Raw genomic sequence first — 12721 nt, 5'->3', positions numbered from 1 at the left:
TTGGTCAGGGCATGAACAGATATGGGGTGGAAGGCAGGAGATTGGAGCTGAGAGAAAGAGTAATGAAATGGTGGAGCACATTCGATGGGCCAAATCGCCTAATTCTGCTCCTATATCTAATGGTCCTGCATTCTTATATAAAAGAGGTATCTGGCCCAGTGAAATCCTTTATTACTTCAGCCAGCCTGTGGCTAATCAGCCCTGGTTTGTGCGCTTGTCATTTGAGTGATTGATTAGTGCTCTGGTGCCCTGGGAACACCCACCTCCTGGATTTCTGTGGGAATAATTCTTAGCCAAATGAAGTATCAAATAGCAGTTTTCCATTTCAAACTACAAATGACTAACAGAAAATTGCCTGCAGTCTCCCTTTTACATTGATAACACAGCAGTTGACATGCATGTGAAATACATACCATACTAAATACAGTGATGGAGGAATAATGTGTCAGCCAGGTTTTACGATCTGTTTTTAAGACTGACAGTTAATATAATCTGTTTTATGACTGACAGTTAACATTCACTTTAGAAGAAAGACGAAGGCTGGCATTCAAATGCAGATTGAACGGAGACCGAAATGTTGAAGTTGCAATTTTTTTGGAGGCTGTATCTGATCTCTAAAGTGAATTTAACAAATCCCATGACCCTTTCCCAAAGAAGAGGGGTGTTATCTGAGGTTTTATTGCAAAATATTTATCCTGCAGTTATTATCACTTCAACAGAATATTTGGTCACTTTCATATTGTTTGGTGCAAGTTAATTACCACATTTCCAACTTCTCAACAGTTTTGTACAAGTTCATGAAGTACTTTGGAATGCCCCAAAATTATTTTAAAAAGCACAATATAAATGCAAGCTATGTTTTTCTCCTTCTTTGACAGTGGTTTTATGAATGCATATCTTCAGCATCAATCTAACTCATCAGCTCCCTTACTGAAGCAATTACTATATTACAAAGCAATACAGGTTCAAATAATGAGCCTGGAAGTGTTAGAATTAATGCTGCTCATTATTTTGAGATCTACACATGAGAAGGATATACGTAATTAAGGTCAACAGGTTATTACTAAAATCTTTGATTGACATCTTAAACCATTGGTAATGTTAACTGGAGGAGCAAATCTGTCAAAGCCTGTGCCAAGTGTAGATCTGGTGTGATTATTCTAAATGGTATCTGACATATTTAGGTGCGGAGAGGGTTGGATTACTAACTGTGCCACCTAAGTACACAAGTACTTACTTGCAGGACTTTGTAGGAACTGTACACGTGCAGCATATCCAGGAAATGATTGAACTGAGTCAGCTGTACTCTAGTGAAAATAGGGAAGATCCAAGAGTTGAATGTGAAATATAAGTCAAAGAAGTTTAATGAATTTGCGGTCTGTATTTTATAATATTTTCCAGGAGGGTAATTCATCAATTTAATTAGAAAGCACAAAACAATCCAACAATTGACACTGACTTGTGCAAGAATGAAGAAATTCAATCTTCTGTTTGCATTGAATAGCGCTGTCTTCCTTTTATTCAAATGCGGATGAAGTGCCAAGGTAATATTTAATGGCAGCATGATGCTGGGTAAGACCAAACACTGAGAAGCTTCACAAGAATGATTTTGGGAATGAAAGGCTTTACGTATGGGGAACTCTTGATAGCTCCAGGTCTGGACTCAGTGGAATTCATAAGAATGAGGGAAAGTTCTCACTGAAACCTACCTGATTCTGAAAGGCCTAGATAGAGTGGACGTGGAGAAAATGTACCCATGAGAAGAAGAGTGCAGGATCAGAGGACACAACCTGAGAATAAGGGGACTTCCCTTTAGAACAGAGGTAAGAAGGAATGTCTTCCCCTGGAGGGTGGTGAATCTGTGGAATTTATTGTCACAGAGGGCTGTGAAGGCCAAGCCTTTGGGTGTATTTAAGGCAGAGATTGATCGGTTTTTGATTGGTGAAAATTTGAGGATGATGGAAGAACATTGTTGTTTCTTTCCACGCCTTGTGGTGCATCAGGCAACAACCTTGCCATTTCTTTAGCATCTTGTCTATTTTGTTTACAAATTGCAAGCTTGCCGCTCAACCCAGGACAGATGAAAAACATGCAAGGAGCTGGCTGGATTCGAACCAGGGACCACTCGCCTTGAAATCTGGTGCAAGTGCCACTATCCCATGGCCAGCTTTATAGAAGAATGGGGTTGGAAATAAAAGAAAATTAGCCATGATTGAATGGCAGAGTAGACTTGATGGACTGAATGGTCAAATTCTACTCCAATATCCTAAGATCCTAGCATTCACAAAGGCCAATATCTTCTCTTCACCGGCACTATAAAATCCTTTCATAAATCTGTAACAAATGCATTCTTTCCTGATAGCGATGACTCTCAGGCCAGCTATCTTAGTGTTTATTTAGTTTCTGTACAACTCAGTTGGGAGAGTGTTAGACTAAAGATCTCAAGGCCTCTGGTACTTCTCAGCACTGATACTTGTGTATAGGGGGTGTAGCTCTGTGGGAGAGCATTTGATAGTTGGGCAAGAGATGTCTGATTCAAATCTGGGTACACTCTCACCAGTCTTGATAGGATGAATGCAAGCAGTTTTTTCCCCTCAGGTTGGGTCAGACTAGAACTAGAGGTCACAAATTTAGAGTGAAAGGGGAATCAAAGAGGGAGCTTCTTCACTCAGAGGGTGGTACAAGTGTGGAACAAGCTGTCAGTGGAAGTGGTGGATACGGGTTGAATTGTAACATTTAACAGAAATTTGGATAGGTACATGGATGGGAGGGGTTTGGAGGGACATTATCCAGGTATGAATTGATGGAACTAGGGAGAAGATTATATTGGTGTGGACTAGATGGGCCAAAGGGCCTGTTTCTGTAATACTCTATGACTGTAATCATCACTAAAGGTAGTAGGACAGTTCTTTGTTTGAAGACAGCAAAGCATTTCTATAGAATTAGCTTGTAAGGTTAGTGTTCTTTATTTGTACCTAGGTACTTTTCCCTTGTAAATAAGTAACTTGGGAATGTGTACATGAGAAAATCGATCTGCCTAATCCTGGTCTGTAGGAAATATTGTGGCTGGAATTTCATTCTATTCTAAGTGCCCAAGTATGCTAAAGTAGTGCTGTGTACAGAACCCATACTCGTGTTTCCAAGTCTCGCATGTTTTGTGTCCTTCCTGTGTGCAGTTTGGCCTTTGGTTTATGTTGGCACAGATACAATGAAAAGCTTTTAATTGCATGCCACCTAGACAGATTATGTACATCGAAGTGGTACAAAAGAAAAACTAATGCAGAACATAATGCTGCAGTTACAGAGAAAGTGCAGTGCAGGTCAACAAAGTGTGAGGATTACAGTGAGGTAGATTGAGAGATCAGGAGTTCATCTTTATTGTAGAAAAGGTCTACTCAAGGCTCTGGACAGTGAGATAGAAGCCATCCTTGACAGTTACATAGAAGCGAGGGGTTCCAGAACGAGGGGTCACAGTTTGAGGATAAAGGGGAAGCCTTTTAGGACCGAGATTAGGAAAAACTTCTTCACACAGAGAGTAGTGAATCTGTGGAATTCGCTGCCACGGGAAACAGTTGAGCCCAGTTCATTGGCTATATTTAAGAGGGAGTTAGATATGGCCCTTGTGGCTACGGGGATCAGGGGGTATGGAGGGAAGGCTGGTGCAGGGTTCTGAGTTGGATGATCAGCCATGATGATAATAAATGGTGGTGCAGACTCGAAGGGCCGAATGGCCTACTCCTGCACCTATTTTCTATGTTTCTAAGTTTTTAAGCCGTCCTTGAGTGGTGGTAAATGTTCTCAGTCATTTGTATCTTCTGCCTGACGGAAGTGAGAAGAGAGAACGATGGGTGGGGAGGTCCTTATGTATATTGGCAGCTCTCCCTGAGGCAGTGGGAAGTGAAGACAGAGTTAATGCAGGGAGGCTTGTTTGTGTGATAGTCTGGGCTGTGTTCACAAATCTCTGGAATTTCTTGCTGCCTTGTATGGAACAATTGACAATTGATGTACCAAACTGTTACGTATTTGGAAAGGATGTGTTCTACAAAGGTGCATCTGCAAAAATTGGTGAGGGTCTTGGCTATAGGGTCTTGGCTGAGGCCTTCTAAGGAAGCAGAGGTGTTGGTGTGATTTCTTGTTTATATTGTCCACATGGCCGAACCAGGACAAATTATTGATGACATTTACATCAAGGAATGTGAAGCTGTCAATCATTTTTACCTCAGAACTTTTGATTTTCTCTCCCTACAAGTACAGATGGTTTACCATGTGCCATATGCCTGTTTAATTGGTCCGACATTACCTGAAATCAAGACTCCAGTTGCCAAAGAGAGGCTGACTACACCACAGATGGAATTTTGTGGATACATAGCTGTACAAAAGGATAACAAACATCCCATCAACACTCACAAACCTAACTGTGCAGCAACATGATAACTGGAGTCTTTATTTCAATTGCAACACAATCTAAAGCCATCTAAAGTCTGGGTGCCTCAGTAAAAGCTCAGATTTCAGCAGGTAAGATCAGACATTAGCCAACATAGGTTTGGATTGCAATATTCAAAGAGGATTTGAGAGTGTCATGGTGCTTGTTTAACCCATAGCCCAAAGACTGACTGAATGCCTGGATGATCACAGCTCCAAACTCATGGAAGAAACAATTGATATGAATATTGAAAGTTGATTGATTGAGACCCCCTGCCAATCATCTTGGACATTTGGTGTATAATGACAGCATCCCTACTGAGCATTAGTCAGCCCTCTTTGTCAATGATAACTTTCACAAACCAAATATTGCCCTTCACCATTACTGGTTAGCTGGTAGCTGAGGTTGCTGTCATGATTGGCTTGATGCTTCAGCCTGAAACTGCCCATTCAGGCCAGGACTTCCTGGAGTTCATCCTATGTGACATCTTCTAGCTCGTTTTCTATAAAAGAGCAGCCCTCCACTAGCATCCAAAAGGCGGCGTCTATCATTAAGTACCCCCATCATCCAGGAATTCTTCTTCTTGTTACCAGCAGGAAGGAGGTACAGGAGCCTGAAGGCACACACTCAACGATTCAGGAACAGCTTCTTCCCCTCTGCCATCTGATTTCCAAATGGACAATGAATCCAGGAACACAACCTCACTACTTTTTTTATTTCTGCTTTTATGCTACTTATTTAACTTAACTATTCATGTACATATATTTACAGTAATTCACCATTTGTTTTTCATTGCCACCATGTATTGCATTGTACTGCTGCTGCAAAGTTAACAAATTTCACGCCATATGCCGGTGATATTAAACCTGATTCTGAGCTGGGGCGTGGGGACATGAGATGACATCGCGTAGGAGGGACTTCTCTAGTTGAATGAGTAATAGTTTAAATAGTAACAATGCTTTAAAATTAGCTATTCTGTTTGGTCAGTTGTTCTTTAACAGATAACTACCCTCAAGCAAAACTGAAACAGTTCCATCACAGCTGATTTATTATCCCTGTCTGATTTATTAATTATAATACACTTCAGAAGTACCTCACCAGCACTAAAGAAATTTATGGCACTCCAAGGTCATGGAAGACCCCAACCGAATATAACTCATTCTGCTCCTGCCTCCCAGGATACTAGGCATCACTGCAACATTCTTTGTCAAGAGCCATGCTCTATGTGAATTGGCCAGCCCTGACTCCTTGCAATTTGAACAAGCAGTTGCCTCATCTGAAGGGCTGGAGAAATGCATGCTGAACTTCTGTGAATGCCTGCTCTGCTTTATAGAGAGTGAGTCTGTGGATTCTAACTTGCTGTGTTCTAGGAAGTTGGGGAAACAGGAAAATTTTGTTAACGATTTAAGACTATTTTGACATGAAATATTAATTGATTTTCTCTCCATAGATACAGACCAACTGTAGTATTACCATGATTTATGCTTAATTCAGATTTGCAGCATCCAAAATATTGTGCTATGGTGATTTTGATACTGACTTAATTATACATGTGGACAAATGAAGCCTGACTGTTTTATAGCAGACAACTCTCAGCCTGAATCAAGGTCTTGACTTGAAACACACTGACCACCCCGCTGCCTGACCCACTGAGTTCCTCCAGCAATTTGTTTCCTGATGCTGAACAGTCTAAGTACTTTACTCTTCGGAACTGAAATAGCATATGAGAATTATGCAAAGCACCTGTTACCAGGCAATTGATTGATGCACATGATTAGCCATATGTTCTGTGATTGATTTAATTGAATTCCACTTAAGCTGCTGATTGGAAAAACAATAATCACTTTGGAATGCAAATTTAAAGGATCAAGCACCAGTCCAAACACAACCAATCTTATTAATCATCACAAGAGAAGGGTCATCAAAATCAGAAGTTTGACAGAGACATAATCATTTTAACATGTATTTCTGTTTCAAATGGAGGTATTTTTCAATCTAACAGAAAGTGATTCAGCCAAGCCCAAATCATCAGTGTAAGTTAGGGTAGGCTTTTAATCACAAAATTTCAAGGTTCATGATGTAAGTATTTTGATTAACTCATTTTTTATCAGTACAGGTGACACTGGACAATACATGTTTTCATAAGTGCTGCTTCCTCAGAATTTTTTTTGTTTATTATAGACTGCTTAAAGCTGAACACAAATATAATTTCAGACTACTTGTATCACATAGGGATTGCATAGTGCTGCTTAAGTACCCAACAATAATCAGCCAGTATTGATGGATTCCAGTATCCCTGATACTGTTTCTCCATGACCACAATGTCCTGGTGAAACCTTTCACCGTGCTTGTCACCGACAGTGTCAAGGTTTGCAGGGAAGAGTCTAAATGGGAATGCAGAAAATGAATCTATTGTGACATATTTCACTTCATGGTTTTGTGTGCTTGAAGCATGTTGTCAAACAGCTGTATGTAGTTTAGTGCTCTGTAGTTGCCAAGAAAATTTTCAACAACATCCTTGAATACCTTCCATGTGATTTTATTTGGTCCCACTAGAAGTTCTTCGAATTGCCTTTCATTGATGACCTGCTTGATTTGTGGACCAACAAAAATGCCTTCCTTAATGTTGGCATCAGTTATTCTGACTTGAATTATGAATTGAAATAACAAACATAGGCCATTTCAAAAAAAAAAGTTGCATGATAGTTGCATTGTGATTTTTATACTCAGCAGCCCAAATCCATAAGATACATCCAAAAGTATTCAGGATGCAAAGTCTTTGACGTTCAGTGTAATTTAAGGTCGTAGTTTTCTTTAAGTTATCTGGATTATTTTGTGTAATGCGGCCGAGGCAAGCAGAGAGCTTTTGACCATGTGGGATTGTTGCAAATGGGAATAAAAAGAAATATCATTACTGTTTATTTTACAAAAACTTTCAACAATTTTAATTCAAATTTTAATCTTTAGAAAGTCACCAAGTAACAAATAAGATGGCAGTAATCAAGTAACAAACTTCAACACTCTGCTTAATTGCTGACCGAGGTAGTGTGTAAAATAAATGTTGTGGCAATGGTATGATTCTGGTTTCCAGTCCAATCCGTGCCCTTTACAGGAAAACCAGAACAGTACATCAGCTTTCATCAGGCAGAAGATTCAACAAAGACCCAGGCCAATCTCTATTCCTCAAGCAACATCACAAGAAACAGGTTATTTGGTGATTATTCTACTGGCTGCTTATCAGATCTTGCTGTGTTCTATGTCTGATTGTTCCCTCATTACAACACTGCACTGGTACTTTATTGATGATAAACTGGATTGGGACATTCCGAGATCATTATGCTGTGTAAATATTTATTTTTTGCATTAATCCTTTTCATTCAGCATTGTGAAAAAAATCTATGGCTGCTCTTTGAAGATGGAATGGTTAGAAAAACGCAGGGTTGTCTGTTAGCTTTTAAAAACGAGCCTCAAAAAGCAAAGTTACATTCTTGTTCAGGATAGGCTATGAACTATTGCCAAAAATTTGCCATCAGCTGGATATTAGATCAATGAAGGGGAAGAGCTCAGGAGATGTGAAGGGGAGGCAGTATTCACTGAAGTTTATTGTTTATTGAGATACAGCACGGAGTAGGCCCTTCTGGCCCTCTGAGCTGTGCTGCCCAGCAACCCCCCGATCTAATCCAGGCCAAATCATGAGACAATTTACAATGACCAACCAGTATGTGTTTGGATCTCGGGAGGAAACCGGAGCACCCAGAGGAAGCTCACACAGTAACGGGGAGAACGTACAAACTTCTTACAGGCAGTGATGGGAATTGAACCCTGGTTGCCTGTAAGGCAGACATCCCACCTCTCCTGGAAGTTCCGGGAGTCTCCCACATATTAATAGTGGCTCCATGATGCCTGCAAGTTATATACAATATCACAGAAATCAATTTTTTTGCGAGTGAGCGAGCGTGAGAGAGAAAGCAAAAGAGAAAGCATGACAGAGCGAGAGAGAGAGAAAGCAAGTGAGAGCGAGAAAGAAAGCAAGCAAGAGTGACCACGAGAGAGAGAGAGAGCGCGCGAGCGAGAGTGCGCCATGGGAGAGTGTTCCAAAAAAAGAAAATATAAAACGTACGTCACCCCAGACTACACTAAAGTGTACCCCTGCCTAATAGGGGTCAAAAATAATGACAGTGTTGTGAGCTGTGCTGTTTGCAACAGTGACTTTTCTATTGGCCATGGTGGGTTAAAATGTAAAAGACATGTTGAGGTGAGTTTAACAGGTGTCATTCGTTCATTAGTATAGCTAATGTTATTTAAACTAGCTGGCTAGCTGCTAAGGAGCTACCCTATTGCAAACATCCCACCTCTCCCGGAAGCTCCGGGAGTCTCTGGCAAATTGATGGTGCTACCTCCCAGAGATGAGTTTTTGCAGGATGGGATGTCTGGTAAGGCAAATTGTTGTTCTAACCACTACACCACTGTGCCACCTGCAATGTGTTTAATTCACTGATACTGTAAACCATGTGGAGGTCAAATAGGATGGTAGCCAATTATAACACATGGGAGTGGGGTGGTTGTGTGAGGGTGGCTCCAAAGGTAGTCATGTGGAACAGATGTTACTGTGTTTCTCTGGATATGACAGTGGCTGGTGGTCTAAAGTAAGGTCATCCTCACATCTCCGTAGTTCATTATTTATCTTTTGGATCCTGCATCTGATACTTCTATATTTGTGCATCTATAGGAAAATGCAGGATTATCCTGATTTAACTATCCATAGGTCAACAGGAAACAAGGACATTTTTGACTCAGCAGACTCTTTCAAAGAATAAGATGCTAACTTTGCACTGCGAAGAAACAGTGCTCTATTCAAGAGAGAGAAGGTCCGAGGGCAAGGTCTTAACAACATTTTCAAAAACCACTCACTTTCAACAGCTGAAATACAAGGTTTTGCTTCAAATCTAGACAGAATACAGTTCTTTAGATGTGGATTTTTATGCAGAATCACATTTAGATGCTCTGCCAGGCCACCACAGGCTGCAAGGAAGGAGAGTTTACCTGAGCTGTGCAGCGTGAGATTGCCTGTGCTGTCTGGCCCCATAACTGGCTGCTGCAGCCTGACCAAACCCTCCGACTGGAGTGTCTGTGCTGCCTTGCCAGTGACTGCTCAGATAAGATAGATGTGGGGAGGCCACTCCCAATGTATACAGCAGTGACCATTCTCTGAACAGGGACAGGCATTATGTCAGTGTGATTACAGCCAGCATCATGCCTTCTCTACCGCTGTCATCTGGGGCACTGGGTGTCAAACATTGCCAGCTGTGAAAGATCAGGGTACTTTGAAGCATGCAGAGATCAAGGTAAAGTAAGAAAGCTTTACTGCCATCATTATTGGAGCATCCTGCAGTGATCATATCAAATATTGAATTTACACTTCAGTACTTCTAAGGTGATTGTAGTAGAAAGGTCACCTCAATTCACACCAAACCCTTTGACTTTGCAAAAGTTAAATGGGTCACAAGTGTTTAGATGTCAAAACTGGTGACCATTGTTTGTAGCCTCTGTGCTTTGGTTGGTAATTCCTGACCCAAATTACTGAACACTTCTCCATGTACAGAAATAAAATACACAGACTAAAGAAACTTTGCTGCCTTCCCTGTATCACAATTACATCCTTTGTTAGGTCGGAAGGCCAGAATGCTAAAGATTATTGTTTGATGAGCAATGTTGATATGGGCTCTGGAGCAGATGATGGGGAGGTGAGAGTTGAAGATATGATCTTAAAGGCACAAGAAAAATAGGAAAAATAGACCCCTCAAGCCTCTCCTGTCATCCACTACGATCTTGACCGACCTGCCTCATTTCATCTTCTGCGCCAGTTCTCTCAAGCCCCCAATTCTGTAACACTTTAAAATTTTACTAATTCCTCTTTACGTAATGATCCAGCCTCCACAACATTTTGGGGGAAGGAAATTCCAGAAATTCACCATCCTCTGGGAATATGTTCCAACATATCTCTGTCTTCATTGGTCTTATAACCGTATCTCCTTGTTTCAGATTCAACCATTAGCTGCAACATCTCATCATGCTGCTGAAGGATCTTACCTAAGGAGCTTTCATTAAGGTCACCCCTCATTCTTCTAAACCCCAAAGAATATTGATCTAATTTCTTTCATTGCCCTTGATTGACTGCCTCCATTGTCAACCATCTATACTTAGAAAAAGGGATCAAACCTGTGCGTAGGACTCCTTTTGGGGCCTCACTAGTACCCTGTACAAATGAGGCAATATTCTCCTGTTTCTAAACTCTACCCTCCTTGAAAAAATGGTCGATATGAATTAGCCCTTGTACACATTTGCTGCACCTCCTTGACAACGTTTTGCAATTCATGGACCAAATCACTTGGCTCATTTTGTACTTTGCCTATTTCCATTCTTTTTCCATTCAGACAATAATTTGCATTTCATTGCTATAAGTATGCATGGCCCCACACTTGCCCACATTAAACTCCGTTTGCCAAATTTCCCCAACTTGCTCGACCCTTTTTTTATGTCATTACAACACTCTGTCATTTCCTCTAGGTCACTGATACAAAATGCAAATAATTGAAGGCCAAGAGTTGAATTTTGAGGCTCTCCACCAGATGCATCCATCTAGCCTGAAAAAAAAAATCAATTTATTCGACTCAGTAACCGGTCCATGCTAATACACTTCCTTAATACATCAGCTCTTACCTTGTGCAGCAGCCTTTTCTATAGCAGCTTGTCAAATGTCTTCTGAAAATTCAAATACACTGCATCTGCCTTCAACTCGGCTAGTTACATTCTCAAACAACTCGATCAAATTTTTAAAACAGAATTTACTTTTCATAAACCCACAGTGATTTGGTTTGAATATATTAAATGACTAACTATTACTTTGTCGATTATATACTCTGGCATCTTGCTGTCAACAGATGTTAAGCTGATAATGTATAGTTGCTTTTTATCTTCCTCCATTCATGAACAATGGAGTCACATTTGTAGTTTTCCAATTCATTAACATCTTCCAAGAACTTGGTGAGTTTTGAAAAATCTGAACCAATGGCATCACTATCCCTGTGGTTGCTTATTTAACCTGTGAGTGCAGGCCATTGGAACTTGGCGATTTATCTGTTTTTAATCCCATTAGTTTTTCTTTTTTTTTTCTCTTTAAATTTTTTATTGCAATATTTATAGAGGTCTTCTTGTAAACAAATCAGATGATGCCAATCTTATTAGTGACATCCAATGCATCATAGTCTGGGGCCAGGCGTACATAGGCTTTCTTCTCACCATCAATCCTGGTAAGTGTGTTGACTTTGGCTGCATCAATATCATACAGTTTCTTAACAGCCTGTTTGATTTGGTGCTTGTTGGCTTTTATATCAACAATGAAACCAAGGTATTGTTGTCCTTAGTTTTCTTCATAGCAGACAGCGGTGAGAGAGAATTTAATAATAGCATAATGGTCCAACTTGTTCCTCCTGGGAGCACTCTTTCTGGGATACTTGGGCTGCCTTCTCAATCTGAGTGTCTTTGGTCATCTGAAGGTAGCTGTTGTCCTAATTTTCTTCCACCTGTGACTGTGAACACCTTTCAAAACAGCCTTTGTCACCTTCAGGGCTTTAGATTTAGCTTCAGTTTTGGCAGGGACAGCTTCCTCTTTCACCTTCGGAGCCATTTTAGGAAAAGAGCAATCCCATTAGTTTTTCATTGGCTTTAGAGTCCTGTGAAATTATTACACTTTTCTGCCTCTGTGCCAAGGCTTGGTTATTAATTTTCCTAATGCGGATCTCTCTAACAACTCCTTCCATGACAGCTTTGTTCCGCCAACATACGAGGGGTGATTGATAAGTTTGTGGCCTAAGGTAGAAGGATTCAATTTTAGAAAACCTAGCACATTTATTTTTCCTACATTTACACACTTAGTCCAGCGGTCGTGGAGCATACGGATCCCTTCTTTGTAGAAGTTGGCATCTTGGACCCCCAGAAGTGGTCTACAGCAGGGATGATTGATAAGTTCATGGCCCAAGGTAGAAGGAGATGAGTTATTAACTTCAAACTTTCTGCATTTTCACTCAAAGAGTTGAACTGCATGTGCATGTAACGAGAGCTGTATAACTCATCTCCTTCTACCTTAGGCCACGATCTTATCAATCACCCATACTGTGAACCACTTCTACAAAGAAGGGATCCGTATGCTCCACGACCGCTGGGCTAAGTGTGTACATGTAGGAGGGGACTATGTTGAAAAATAAATGTGCTAGGTTTTTAAAAATTGACTACTTCTAC

At 40.6% G+C, this 12721-nt stretch overlaps 1 pseudogene; it reads right to left on the bottom strand.

The window, feature by feature from the left end:
• Positions 1-11609: 11609 nt before the first annotated feature.
• On the bottom strand, positions 11610-12116 carry LOC134357749 (large ribosomal subunit protein uL23-like; annotated as a pseudogene).
• Positions 12117-12721: the final 605 nt, after the last annotated feature.

The sequence above is a fragment of the Mobula hypostoma genome, chromosome 17 (genome assembly GCF_963921235.1).
Source record: "Mobula hypostoma chromosome 17, sMobHyp1.1, whole genome shotgun sequence".
Lineage (NCBI taxonomy): Eukaryota > Metazoa > Chordata > Chondrichthyes > Myliobatiformes > Myliobatidae > Mobula > Mobula hypostoma.
Note: the sequence above shows the minus strand (reverse complement) of the source record. Positions and strands in the feature narration are given on the sequence as shown.